Source organism: Gorilla gorilla, chromosome 10 (assembly GCF_029281585.2).
Source record: "Gorilla gorilla gorilla isolate KB3781 chromosome 10, NHGRI_mGorGor1-v2.1_pri, whole genome shotgun sequence".
Taxonomy (NCBI): Eukaryota; Metazoa; Chordata; class Mammalia; order Primates; family Hominidae; genus Gorilla; species Gorilla gorilla.
The window spans coordinates 25,707,545-25,722,489 of record NC_073234.2 but is presented as its reverse complement, the minus strand read 5'-3'; positions in this window follow the sequence as shown (position 1 = coordinate 25,722,489).

Sequence of the window (14,945 nt, the reverse complement as noted above, 5' to 3'; positions counted from 1 at the left end):
TCATCCAGACTGTATGCAAATCTTAGTTGAAGTGATTTATTTAAAAATCCTTTGCTTACTTGAAATCTATTCATTTTTAGTTTTAGTGTTAGAAAAAGCTGGTCTGGAAGAAACCTGTCTGATATTATTTTTCCCCCATGTAAAATTGCCTCAAAATATAGGAGATTAGGGGTTTGCTTTTAGTTTTTCTCTTGAGAGAGTACAAATTTATGACAGAATGTGCAATAGGGATTATTACTACACTTTCATTACTAACACAACCACCTTTATTTGGAAGTTAGAGGTTCTAAGTTTTTAGAACCCTGTTTGGTGAGAATACATCCATCAATCATTGTCCTTTTTTTTCATCTTAGTTCACTGACTTAGAAATAAAAATCCAACAAATACAAGTTTACTTCAAGAACTCCAGGCTTAAATATTTAAGATACCTAAACACACACACACACACACACACACACAGGCACACACACACACACAGTAAACATATATGTATATACCTCTTTAATTCTTTCTGAGCTGCCAACTCTGATTGTTCTTTTTTTGTTTGTTTTTGTTTTTTTGTTTTTTGAGATGGAGTCTCGCTCTGTCACCCAGGCTGGAGTGCAGTAGCTCACTCGGCTCACTGCAAGCTCCGCCTCCTGTGTTCACGCCATTCTCCTGCCTCGGCCTCCCGAGTAGCTGGGCCTACAGGCGCCCGCCACCACGCCCAGCTAATTTTTTGTATTTTTTTTTTTTAGTAGAGACGGGGTTTCACCGTGTTAGCCAGGATTGTCTCGATCTCCTGACCTCGTGATCCGCCCGCCTCGGCCTCCCAAAGTGCTGGGATTATAGGCGTGAGCCACCGCGCCCGGCCTCTGTTCTTTCTATTTATTTTTGTACGTAGACAGGTGAATGATTTCCATGTACTGTATCTCTCCCACTCATCTCCACTTGTTCCTGAGGTTATCATTGCCTCGCCTATGTCCCTTGGAATATCTGGGAAACTATGGCCAACTAGTTATCTGTATAGCTGTATCTATGGGTTCTTTTTTTCTCCAATAACTGCTGAAAGCCTTGCTGTTCTCAGACATGCTAATCCGGAAGTGCTGAATTATCATCACCAGAATGGGCGTCAACAAACGAATCTTGTGATTTGCTATATAGTCCAGCAGTCTCAGCCCTAAAGTCAGGTAATTCTGAACATTGTGTTTTGCCCAGTTCCCAGAATTACTCAATAGTGTTATGTTCCAGTCACCTCCTCTAGAAGCTAGATTAAGAAAATAACCTTTATTGCGTTCCACTTTCCCTTTCCTATTACATGTCCTTTCCTACCTTTACTGCATACACAATTCCAAATAAAGTTTCTACTCAAAGTATTCTCTGAGTGTGCTGCCGAGAGAACCCAGACTAAATTCCGCTGAAATATCCAGATTCACTTATGTAAATTTGCTTTTGAAAAGTTAGGTATCCTGCCAAAAGAACATCTCTCTTTGCAGGACCTCCCATCCCCTAGTATCTATTGCAGGAAGACACCCTCTTCCTCCCCTGCAGTTTACTAGTGCCCTTGGTAAGAGCAAGTGGTGACTTCAATAGCGAAGTCAACTTTTAAACCTTAGTCAAAAGCCAGGGAAAAGAAACTAATGTTCACTTAACATATAAACAGTGAAGTCTTTTCCCTACCTAAAAATGTATAACTAAAATGTTGCAGAACACAATAATAGTATACGTTCTAGTATCCCCAAGTGAAAAATTTATTTTGATCTCACTGCTTTTAGAAAATGCATTCTTTGAGCGGAAAGAAAATTGCTCGCATCAGGCTACAAATTATTCTTTTAACAGGGAGAGAGGGCTCCCTGAGAAAAAACAAAAGACGTTACTGACCTGGTAAAATCTCATTGTAAACATGCTAATAACCTACTAGCTATAGTAGTTTCTTATATATAGTGGGTTTTGCTTGCAAAATCCTTACCAATGGAATGATTTTAGCAGGATGTATTAGATTGTCTAAAATTGCTAGTGGTAAAATCAAATAAAAAAATAAAACTAAGGCTGGGCATAGTGGCTCACGCCTGTAATCTCAGCTCTTTGGGAGGCCAAGGCAGGTGGATCACCTGAGGTCAGGAGTTCAAGGCCAACCTGGCCAACATGGAGAAACCCTGTCTCTACAAAAAATACAAAATTAGTCGGGCATGGTGGCACTCACCTGTAACCCCCGCTACTTGGGAGGCTGAGGCATGAGAGTCTCTTGAACTTGATGAGCTGAGATCGCACCATTGCACTCCAGCCTGGGTGACAAGAGCAAAACACACTATTAAAAAAAAAGCATAAAACTAGAATCTGTGGGTTTATGGAGGCTGGCTTCCTGGAAAAATGTCACATAAGCTATGTGTAACCATAACCGTGTAACCATCTGAGTATAAAATGGAGATGTGTCATAACCAAAACATCTCCTTTTGTGTAAACTGTGCAGCCACAAACACCATTAAGAGACCTCATATGTTTATCTGTTTGTCTGGGCCAGAGTGTGTCCTAAGGGGAAAGTAAGAATGAGTGGGTGCTTTTGCAGGCCTGGGTTTTCCACTGTTTTGTCTGCATCTCACAATTATTGTATAACTGAAATTATGAGTAAAGCATGATACTGGGTGAAATCTCTGAGGATGCTTGTGATACTGATTTGACAATCCAATCCTTTATGTTACCTTCTTGAAGAACTGGTTAAGTTTTGTCCACATAGATAATGAGAAATATACATACAATTACATGTATAGAAGCAAACACTCCTTGCCTTTCATCTTATAGCCCAAGTTATCATTGCCCCTCTCTTATATCTAGGAACCTTTGTTTTACTTAAACAGACTTCTGCATCTGTAGACCTTGGGACTTCTTTTCCCCCTAGATCTGCTCAAAGCTTTGCCACCCTCATACCAATGGATCTCAGGACTTGATATATAAATATCCCAAATTATTTTGCTTATCTTATATGCAGGGGCTATTTGGGGATGCATGCCAGAAAAAGAAATGTGTTATTGGGGCTCAGGACATATCACCCCAAAATATGATAGCAGGAGACTAAAATATGTCCCCCAAAAATATTTTTCTTTGTTGGCATATTTCAAGCTGGTTATTTTGAGAAACTGCAGACACAAGAGTAGGTCATGTGAAAAGCTGCCCTTTTGTAAAGGAAAATTACATCTGTAAAGGAAATCTATATTAGTAAAATTATCTATATCAGGAAAAGAGCTGCTCCTGAACAATTTCTTCCCTGAAGGACTCTTATTTACATAGCAAGAAAATCTTTATTCAACATGTATTTCCTCACCTTCACCCTCCCACAACATGTCCCTCTTCCAGAAGCCCCCTCCAATAAACCCCAGTCCCTACTCCTTTATGGAGTTCAGGATGCCATTCAAGAGTCAATCATCCAGCCCTTCAATGAGTTTCATATTTTTGTGGAACCCAACACTAAGAAAAACTCCCCTAATACGAAGGAAAAGAGGATAAGCATAAAGGTGAAATGGTGAATGAGAGTAGGCAGATAAAAGAGGTCAGAGAAGCAGGACGGAGTGCTTCTGACACAAAGGTTCTCATGCTATGAGTGAAGCCACCTCTGCAAAATTATGACAGTGAGAGAAATCTGGCATAGTTGATGTAATCTTGCTTCTGACTTCCAAGCTGACTTGATCATTACTGGGTGTAGGCCAAGCTAACTTTGGGAGGAATTTAGTTTATAGTTTAACCTTAAGGCAAGCATGATAATAGCTCTTCTCAAAACTCAGCTTTTGACAAACGAATAGCTTTTGACAAACTAATAAAAAGCTCACGAGGTTAGGATTATGAGAGGGGCCTGAGCTCTGCTAAAGTGTAGGTGTAGTTTCTATAATCACTTATTGCTCAGGAGTCATGTGTCTAGTGACCTTCCCAATTGCTCCTATAGATAGCATCAATATTGTAGAAGTTAAGGTTGGTTTTTTTTTTTTTTTTTGAGGTGTTTTTCAGATTAACCCCATCTGGACTCCTGGCTCATGATTCAACTAATCCTGTGGCCCCACCCAGAGGCAGACTGAGCTCGTGAGGACCATTTTCTATACCTTATGGTTTCACTCCCCCTCAACCAATCAGCAACATCCATTCCCTAACCCCCTGCCCACCAAATTGTCCATAAAAATACTAGCCTTCAAGCCTTCATGGACACTTTGAGTGATAACTCCAGTTCTACCAAGTAGGACAGCCTTGTGTCAATTAATCTCTTTCTCTGCTACAATACTGGTGTCTCAGTTGATGGATTTTGTCTCTGCAATGGCCGGGAAGAACCTGTTGGGTGATTGCATGAGAAGGGAGGCTGCATTGGGTGACACTTATCTGCCACTGACATCAGCACTTCCCTGCATCAATATCCTGAATTTTTATGGGAGTAAATGTCTTGAAAACAACCCATGTTCTGTATAGATGAGAACAGTCATACCTTGTTTTATTGCAGCCTACTTTATTGCATTTTGCAGAAATTGCATTTTTTACAAATTGAATGTTTATGGCAACTTTATGTCAAGTAAGTCTATCAACACCATTTTTTCCAAAAGCATGTGTTAAATTCATGTCTCTCTGTCACATTTTGCAACTGTCAAATTAATTTAAAATATTTTCATTAATATTATATATCTTACGGCAATCTCTGATAAGTGCCTGTTGATGTCAATTTTGTAATTGTTTTGGGGCACCAGGAACCATGCCCATATAAGATGGTGAACCTATTAGTAAATGTTGTGTGTGTTCTGCTCCACTGACCAGCTGTTCCCCATCTCGTTCTCCCTCTTCTCAAGCCTAACTATTACCTGAGATACAACAATACCGAAATTTGGCTAGTTAATAACCCTACAATGGCCTCATGTGTTCAAGTGAAAGGAAGACTCTCATGTCTCTCACTTTAAATCAAAAGCTAGGAGGACATGTCCAAAACTGAGATGAGGCTGAAACCTAGGCTTCTTACACAAAAGAGTTAGCCAAGTTGTAAATGCAAAGGAAATGTCTTAGAAGGCAATTTTAAAAGTGCTACCCCAAGTGAACACACAAATGCTAAGAAAGCCAAGAAGCCTTATTTTAATAGTACTACCAGGTTGCTATGCCCACTGTGCAGCAACAGACCAATACACTGACTGCAGGTTTGCGGCAGAGAAAGAGTTTAACAATCGCAAGGCACAGAACAAGAAAATGAGAAGAATTCTCAAGCCCCAAATATTTTTTGCAAAGGTGTTCTGGGCAAGAATTTTTAAAGGATTGTGGAGGGCAGGGGTTGGAACATTTGAGATCATCTACTGGTCAGGGTAAGGGGGATGAAATCATCAGAATGTGGTAACTGCATTCTATCATGTGTCAGTTTCTCACCGGGCCCTCCACACTGGCTGGCATTGGTGGTTTTGTTGGTACGCAGAACCTAAAGAACAACCTCAAACAAAAGTTTATCATCTCACAATGTCTTAGATTTTATCTACGGAACAGAAAAAGAAAAAAGTCTTCTGACAAGGCCTACATTATCCTAGGGTACTAAGCTACAACTGGCTACACAGAAATGAGTCAAAGGACAAGCTGGCTTAATCATTGCTGCTATTGCGCTGCAAGCCTAGTTGGATTTTTCCCCCTTCATTCATTTTATAAAATTTGGGGGTGGGGCCATTTTCATTATTGTGGATATGGAGAAAGTTGTAGTTGTCTGCATAAAAGATCAAACCAGTCACAGCATTCCCTTAAACCAAAGCTTAATCTAGAACCCTAACTCTTTTTAATTCTATGAAAGCTGAGAATGGTGAGGAAGCTGCAGAAGAAAACTTGGAAGCTAGCAGAGTTTGGGTCATGAAGTTTAAGGAAAGAGGTTGTTTCCATAACATACAAGTGCAAGGTGAAGAAGCAAGTGCTGATATAGAAGCTGTAGCAGGTTATCCAGAAGATCTAGCAAAACTAATTGATGAAAGTGGCTACACTAAACAACATATTTTTAATGCAGACTTCTTTCTTACATTGAAAGAAGATGCCATCTAGAATTTTCATAGCTAGAGCAGAGTAGGTGATGCCTAGTTTCAAAGCTTCCAAGGAGAGGCTGTCTCTCTTCAGAGGTGCTAATGCAGTTGGTAACTTTAAGTTGAAACCACTGCTCACTTATTTTTCTGAAATTTTAGGGCCTTAAGAATTATGCTATATCTATTCTGTCTGAGTTCTACAAGTGAATAAACAAAGTCTGGATGGTAGCACATCTGTTTATAACATGGTTTAGTAAATATTTTTAACCTGCTATTGAGACCTACTGCTCTGAAAACAACTTATACATTTTAAAATATTACTGCTCATTGACAATGCACCTGGTCACATAAAAGCTCTGATGGAGATGTACAAGGAGATACATGTTGTTTTCTTGCCTTCTAGCACAACATCCATTCTTCAGCCCTTGAATCGAGGAGTCATTTCAACTTTTAAGTCTTATTAATATTATTTAAGAAATACATTTTGTAAGGCTCTAACTACCAAAGATAGGGATTCCTCTGATGGTTCTGGATAAAGTAAATTAAGAACTTTCTGGGATGGAGTCACTATTCTGAATGCCATGAACAACTTTCATGATTCATGGAAGGAAGTCAAAAATACAACACTAACAGAAGTTTGGAAAGAGTTGATTCCATTTCTCGTGGATGCCTTTGAGGGGTTGAAGAATTCAGTGGAGGAAGTAACTGCAGATGTGGTAGAAATAACAAGAGAACTAGAATTAGAAATGGAGTCTGAAGTCGTGGCGGAATTGCAGCAATCTTGTGAGAAAACGTGAATATATGAGTAGTTGCTTCTCATGGCTAAGCAAAGAAAGTGTTTCTTGGGATGGAATCTACTCCTATGAATATACATAAACTTAGTTGATAAAGCAACGGCAAGGCTTTAGAGGACTGACTTCAATTTTGAAAGAAGTTCCACTGTGGGTAAAATGCTTCAAACATCATCACATGCTACAGAGAATCTTTCATTAAAAAAAGAGTCAACCAGTGCACAAAATTCATTTTTTTAATTTTAAGAAATTGCCAAAGCCTTCTAGCCTTCAGCAACCACCACCCCAGTCAGTCAACAGCCATCAACATTAAGACAAGACCCTCCACCAACAAAAAATTAGAACTGGCTGAAAGCTTAGATGATCAATAGCATTTTTTTAGCAATAACAGATTTTGAAATTAAGGTAGATATACTGTTTTTTAAGACCTAATGCTATTGCACATTTAACAGACTACAGTATAGTATAAACATAAATTTTATATACATTATGAAACCAAAACATTTGTGTGACTTATTTTATTGTGGTGTTCTCTAATCAAACCCATAATATCTCCAAGGTTTGCTTATATTATGCATTTCCTGCACCCAAAGGATATTGTAGCTAGTTTTCTTATCATTATCTGGAAATAACTTTCCTTTAAAAGAGATAGCATCCTTACTATTTAACTTCATCTAGATACCTCTGTTCCTTGTCAAGGTCAAGAACCCTTGAATGCTTTTAGCAAAAACAAAACAAAACAAAACATAATTAAAAAAAAAATGCAGAATGGAACCCTAATGGTAACATGGAAGAGACTGTCTCTGAACCTTGGTTTGTTTACACAGAGGAAATCCTAGATTGATTCTTTGCTGGAAAAGTAATAAAGCACCTTTCTATACCATTAGAGAGAAATCTGATAAAAATAGGAGAACCAGAATGAAAGTCATTTCCCCTTGGGGCAGGACCAGGGTGAGCTGCTGAGACCAGCTCGGTCGTGGAGACCCCTAACCCAGTGGTGCTAGAGGAATTCAAGACACACACACAGAAATATAGCATGTGGAGTGGGAAATCTGGGGTCTCACAGCCTTCAGAGCTGAGAGCCTCTAACAGAGATTTACCCACATATTTATTAACAGCAAGCCAGTGATAAGCATTGTTTCTATAGATTATAGATTAACTGAAAGTATTCCTTACGGGAAACAAAGGGATGGGCTGAAATAAAGGGATGGGTCTGGCTAGTTATCTGCAGCAGGAACATGTTCTTAAGGCACAGATTGCTCACGCTATTGTTCATGGTTTAAGAACACCTTAAAAGGTTTTCTGCCCTGGGTGGGCCAGGTGTTCCTTGCTCTCATTCGGGTAAACCAACAACCTTCCAGCATAGGCGTCAAGGCCATCACGAGCATGTCACAGTGTTGCAGACATTTTGTTTATGGCCAGTTTTGGGGCCAGTTTATAGCCAGATTTGGGGGCCTGTTCCCAACAGTGAGCACAAGTGGGAAATAAAACTGTTAAATTTCATAATGAGTCCTTCTGTACTATGGATTTTTTTTAAAGCACATGTGTGTTTTACTTTGGTTAAAAAATAATTAAGAAAAAACTTTAAATCTCCAAGAAGCATAATTACTAACTCATTTTACTTAGAGTTCGAATGTTTTGAAAGATGGTATTCTGTAATTTGTATCAATCACCACAAACTTAAGTTCATTTTCCTAATTATTTCCTTATTCAACTGTGGAAATGGTTCTGGTTTGATAGTCACATTGTCTTTGTAACTCCAGGCTTTCTTGACTCTTGGCATGTTGTGTGCTGAAATCATGAAGCCTAGTTAAGTGTTCCTCAATTATATCATTAGCACCTGAAACATACTATTAGATGCAAAATAAGACTATCAATTTAAGTTTCTTAAGATATATATGTACCATTATCATAAAAGTGTGCTGCACAATATTAGACACGTGATATTTGGAGAAAGTGTTTTCTGGATTGATCAGGGAGAAAAGAAGTTAAAGTAAGTGACTCCTTTGGTGATGAAAAAACAAAAGAAAAACACCCAGAGAAAAAGTAAAAAGTGCTAAGTGACCAGAGCATAGATTATATATTTCATCTGGGAAAGTCTAGAAGCAATCACTGGGTTGATCACTGTGTCAAAGCAAGAGGCAAAGGACTTTCACTTGGTCTGCAGAACTCAGAACCATTAAGAGTAGATCACCCTACATTACTCCCATTTGTGAATGAATAATACATAGAAAGAATCTCCAGTGTTTGGTTAGAAGAGAGCAAGACAAAGACCCAGAAATAATTTGCAATTTGTGAAGGGAGAAGAAGAAAACCCCAATTTAGTAAAACATAGTAACAACCCTGAAAGAGTGTTAGGATTGCTGAAACCGGGCTTGGGGGAAAATGCAATACTTAGTTTATAAAATATATTAAAATAAGAAAGCATATAAAATTATTTTATTGAGTTTTTAATATTCTTAGGTAAAGACAGAAATTTAACCAATAATAGTCTAAATGTTTTAAAAATATTTAAATTATAATATTTATTTTAATGAAATAAAATATACATTGACACATTTAACTATCTTCTAGAGGTACAGAAATGAGTGTGATTTGTTAAAATTTAAGAGGTTTTGTTTTTAATCAGAATAGACTTGGCGCTTTCCTAAGAAAACAGTTATAAAAGTGATTGCATACAAATATAATAATTTTAATTTCAACGTTTCTCTTTCCCTGTATTCCACAGAATGATAAAAAAGAGATGGTGTCCACACACCAGGATACACATGAGCACAAGTTTACAACTTGCGTGAGCACGGGAACACTTTCATCCTTTGAGCTATCAGGATAACCTGGGTGAAGATGAATTGTTGTGCTGTTTCCTTCCTTCTCTTGTCTCAAAATTTCACAACTTTAGATATTACCTTTAGTGCAGTTCTCTAAAATGTGAATTGCATTGGGCAGATCATAGATTAAACTTGAAAAAACAGCAGAAAAACACCATAACTACCGCACGCTTAACAAGTTATGGGAGAAAGCAGAGCCATCTTCCCACAACCAAGTGCCAATTGCTCTCTGAAACAGTGTCTGACCCAGTAAAAAGAGAGTAGAGAATTTATAAACCCCTGGTTGGAAACACAGCGAAACATATGTATGAATCCCAATTCTGGCAATCCCAGTACTGCAGGGGCCGCGGGGTAAGTTTCCCTTGGCCTTCTGAAGGTTCAACTCCACGTCTCCAAAATTATTTTCTTTTATAAGAGAATAGTCACATGACTCCTCTTTCTCTCTCTCTCTCTCTTTTAATCCATTTACTCATGGAGTATAAATTATTACCAAACTTCACTCATTTTAGGAGGTATCAAAACATAAATGTTCTAGGAACTTAGATGAGTAGATCTGCCTTGCACTTCCTTTGTATGTTTTCGTGTGTGTGTGTGTGTGTGTGTGTGTGTGTGTTTTATTTTTTTTTGAGACGGAGTCTCGCTCTGTCTCCCAGGCTGCAGTGCAATGGTGCAATCTCGGCTCACTGCAAGCTCCGCCTCCCAGGTTCACTCCATTCTCCTGCCTCAGCCTCCCAAGTAGCTAGGACTACAGGCGCCCGCCACCATGCCCGGCTAATTTTTTGTATTTTTAGTAGAGACGGGGTTTCACTGTGTTAGCCAGGATGGTCTCGATCTCCTGACCTCGTGATCCACCCGCCTTGGCCTCCCAAAGTGCTGGGATTACAGGCATGAGCCACCGTGCCCGGCCTCCTTTGTATGTTATTAGAGATTCTACCTCATGATATCTCATTTCGTGGACACTGTGGATAAAACATCAGTATGTCCTGTAGTCTGTAGTCAGTCTGCAAAGGTTCTAAGTGCAGCTGTGGCAAGATGCTCTTTCTTAAAATAATGGACCCATTTATAGATTATCTCTAATATTACTCTACATGTTATATGAGAAATAGGGAAAAAAGCTACATAATTTAAAAATAAATTATAGAGAGGAGTTAAAATTCTTATGATTCCAAGCAGTTTAATTGGTCATTGACTAAAACAATTGATAAGACTGAAATCTCACTCTGCATTGAAACACGGTATTAGAATTATGATTGCTTATCTCTAATCACCTAAAGGGCAAAACATGAACCTAATATGTTTCTTTAAATGACATATCTCACTGTAAGAATGTTGAATAAGTATGCAATATTCATGATTAAGACCATTTTATTTCACAGAAACATGGGTGTCTATATTTTAATGTATTAATAATGATATATTTTGATTTATTGTAAATGTTTCTGTTTTATTTACTTTTTCTGAACTCTTGAATGTTATGCTCTTCATGTAATTTGTTAAGGCATCTTATGTCCATTTTATCGCCTGTATTTTAAAGTACAAGTATTGACCAGATAATTTGTTCAAAATTCTATTCAATGCATAAAAATTAAATTCAAAGTATTTAGCATAATTTTGTTTTTTAATTTTTTTCCAAAAAAAAAAAAATGGGATACCCGGCTGAAGAAAGTATTGACTTCTCTCTACTCTCTAACTGAAAATGACTGGAATTCTGAGATTCACAGGAAAAATGGCTTTCTAGAAAATTTTTTCTTCATTAGAAATCAGATACTTGAATCTGTTCCCAGTCCACTCTGGAATAGAACAGTGTCACAAGGGAGACAGAGACAACTTTAAAGAAAAATGAAGAAATAACTCAAAATAAAATTGAAATTTGAGCATGATCTCGTAGGATAAATAGGACTTGAAAAATACAGATACGTGGTTACAATAAAATGAGAAATAGGCAATAGCCATGGTTCATATCAGAATCTAAAAGGCCAGAAAAAATTCAACATATTCTCTCTTCTTGCTGTTTTAAAATAAAATATGGTATACATATTGACAAATACTAAAAGCACAAAATTTAATAATTTATGAGAGGCAGCACTCTTGTAACTACCATCCAAGTCGAGAAATAGAACATTTCCAGAATCTTCAAAAGCTCTCCTCATTTAACCTTCTAATTACTACCCTCTTTCTCTTTATAAATGTTAGTGCTGTCTTGACCTCTAACCCTGTATAGTTCAGTTTTGCCTGGTTCGATAATTTATGTTACTATAACATATATAGTCACATAATATAAATTGTTTTGTGTCAAGCTTCATCCAAGAACTCACTTTCATGACCTTGACACTAAATAGGCAGGACACAAATTACCCTGGGCAGTGGATAAGATGCACTGATTGGCTCAGTTGGGACCCAATTTGGATATCAGAGTGGGTCCAACTTCAGTCAAAACAAAATGGGGGCCGGGCGCAGTAGCTCATACCTATAATCCCAGCACTTTGTGAGGCCAAAGCAGGTGGATCACATGAGGTCAGGAGTTTTGAGACTAGCCTGGCCAACGTGGTGAAACCCTGTCTCTATTAAAAATACAAAAAAGTAGCCAGGCATGGTGGCGTGGGCCTGTAGTCCCAGCTACTCAGGAGGCTGAGGCAGGAGAATTGCTTGAACCTGGGAGGCAGAGGTTGCAGTGAGCTGAGATCACGCCATTGCACTCCAGACTGGGCTATAGAGTGAGACTCCTTCTCAAAAAAACAAACAAAAAAATGGGTAGGAATGATTATCTAGAGGAAATTTTGAGGTACTAAACTTCTAGGAGGATTCACTTTGACAAACTAGTAGCTCCTCTTCATACTTGTTTTTATTTTGCTTTTTGTTTTTCTTAAGATGGATCTTTCTGAATGAGTCGACCATTGATTTACATGTGCAAGTTCATGTTAAAATACAGTATTTGGGAAAAGACAAGAGTAAAGAACACATATTTGGGTGTGTTGTATAGAGAAATCTTCAAGTCCATATTCATCAAGAAAGAAAGAGTAGCAATGACTTTCACAAGCTTTGATTTGGAAACAGCACATCCACCATCTCTGAATTTACCATCTTTGATGTACAGCGACCATTTATTAAGTAGGAGAGGGAGAATCAATGATGTGGCTGAGACATAAGAAGAAAAGGAAAGTGAGGATAGCTAGCGTTAATACCAAGGGAATAAAAATACTGCCTGTTAACCCCTGAGATTTTTTTTCAGCTTTTATTTTCAAATGAATATAGATTAACAAAAAAAGTTACAAAAATAGCTTAGGGACCTCCCTTGTCCCTGCTGTTGGGTTTCCCCAGTGATAATACACACACACCTTATTTTATTGCACTTCACTTTATTGTGCTTCACAGGTGTGGCATTTTTTACAAACTGAGGTTTTGTGGCAACCCTACCTCTAGCAAGTCTATCAGTGCCATGTTTTTTTAAAAGCATGTGCTCACTTCCTGTCTCTGCCTCACATCTTGGTAATTCTTGCAATATTTAAAACTTTTTTACTATTATTGCAATATCTTTTATGGTGATCTGTGATCAGTGATGTTTGATGTTACTGTTGAAATGGGTTTGTAGTGCAACAAACAATGCCCATATAACATAATGAAATTAATTGATGAATGTAAGTGTTATGATGGCTTCACTGGCCAGCGATTGTCCATCTCTCTTCCTTTCCTTAGGCCTCCCAATTCCCTGAAACACAACAACACTGAAATTAGGCCAGTTAATAACATTACAATGACCTCTAAGAGTAAAAGTGAAAGGAAGAGTCACAGATCTCTTACTTTAAATCAAAAGCCAGAAATGAATAAGCTTAGTGAGGAAGGCATTTTGAAAGTCCACATAGGCCGAAAGGCCTCTTGAGTCAAACATTTAGCCAAATGGTGAACGCAAAGAAAGAGTACTTGAAGAAAATCAAAATTGCTATGCCAGTGAGCACGCAAATTATGTGTTTTTATATATATATCAGCCTTATTGCTAATATGGAGAAAGTTTCACTGGTCTGTATCAAAGATCAAACCAGCCACACAATGTTCCTTTAAGCCAAAGCCTAAGGCACTAACTCTTCAATTCTATGAAGACTGTGAGAGGTGAGAAAGCTGCAGAAAAAAAAAAAATTGGAAACTAGCAGAGGTTGCTTCTTGAGATTTAAAGAAAGAAGCCACATAAATAGTACAAATGTACAAGGTGAAGCAGTAAGTGCTGATGAAGAAGCTACAGCAAGTTATCCAGAAGATCTAACTAAGATAATTGATAAAGGTGGCTACACTAAACAACACATTTTCAGTGTACATGAAACAGGCTTCTGGAAAAGCCATCTAGGACTTTCATAACTAGAGAGGAAAAGTCAGTGTCTTGCTTCAAAGCTTCAAAGGACAGGCTGGCTCTCTTGTTAGGGACTAACTGGTGACTTAAGTTGAAGCCAATGCTCATTTACCATTCCAAACAATTTAGGACCCTTAAGAATTATGCTCAGTCTGCTCTACCTGTGCTCTCTATATAGAACAACAAAGTCCAGATGGCAGCATGTCTGTTTATAACATGGTTTGCTACATATTTTAAGCCCATTGTTGAGACATAGTGCTCAGAAAAAAAGATTTCTTTAAAAATGTTATGGCTCATTGAGAATGAGCCTGGTCACCCAAGAGCTCTGATGAAGACGTGCAAGGAAATTCATGTCATTTTTCAAGCCTGCTAACACAACATCCATTCGGCAGTTCGTGAAGCAAGGAGTCATTTCAACTTTTAAGTCATATTATTTAAGAAATACATTTTGTATTTATTAAATAAATAGTGATTCCTCAGATGAAACTGGGCAATGAAATTCAAAACTTTCTGAAAGGCTTCACTATTCTAGATTCCATTTAAGAACATTTGTGGTTCATGGGAGGAGGTCAAATATAGCATTAACAAGAGTTTGGAAGAAGTTGATTCCAATCCTCATGGATGACTTTGAGGTGTTCGAGACTTCAGTGGAGAAAGCAACTGCAGATGTAGTAGAAATACCAAGGGAACTAGAATGAGAAGTGAAGCCTGAAGATGTGGCTGCATTCACTATTTACAATAGCAAAGACATGGAACCAACCCAAATGCCCATCAATGATAGACTGAATAAAGAAAATGTGGTACATATACACCATGGAATTCTATGCAGCCATAAAAAAGAATGAAATTATGTCCTTTGCAGGGACATGGATGAAGCTGGAAGCCATCATCCTCAGCAAACTCATACAGGAACAGAAAACCAAACACCACATGTTCTCACTCACAAGTGGGAGTGGAAGAGTGAGAACACATGGACACAGGGAGGGGAACGACACATACC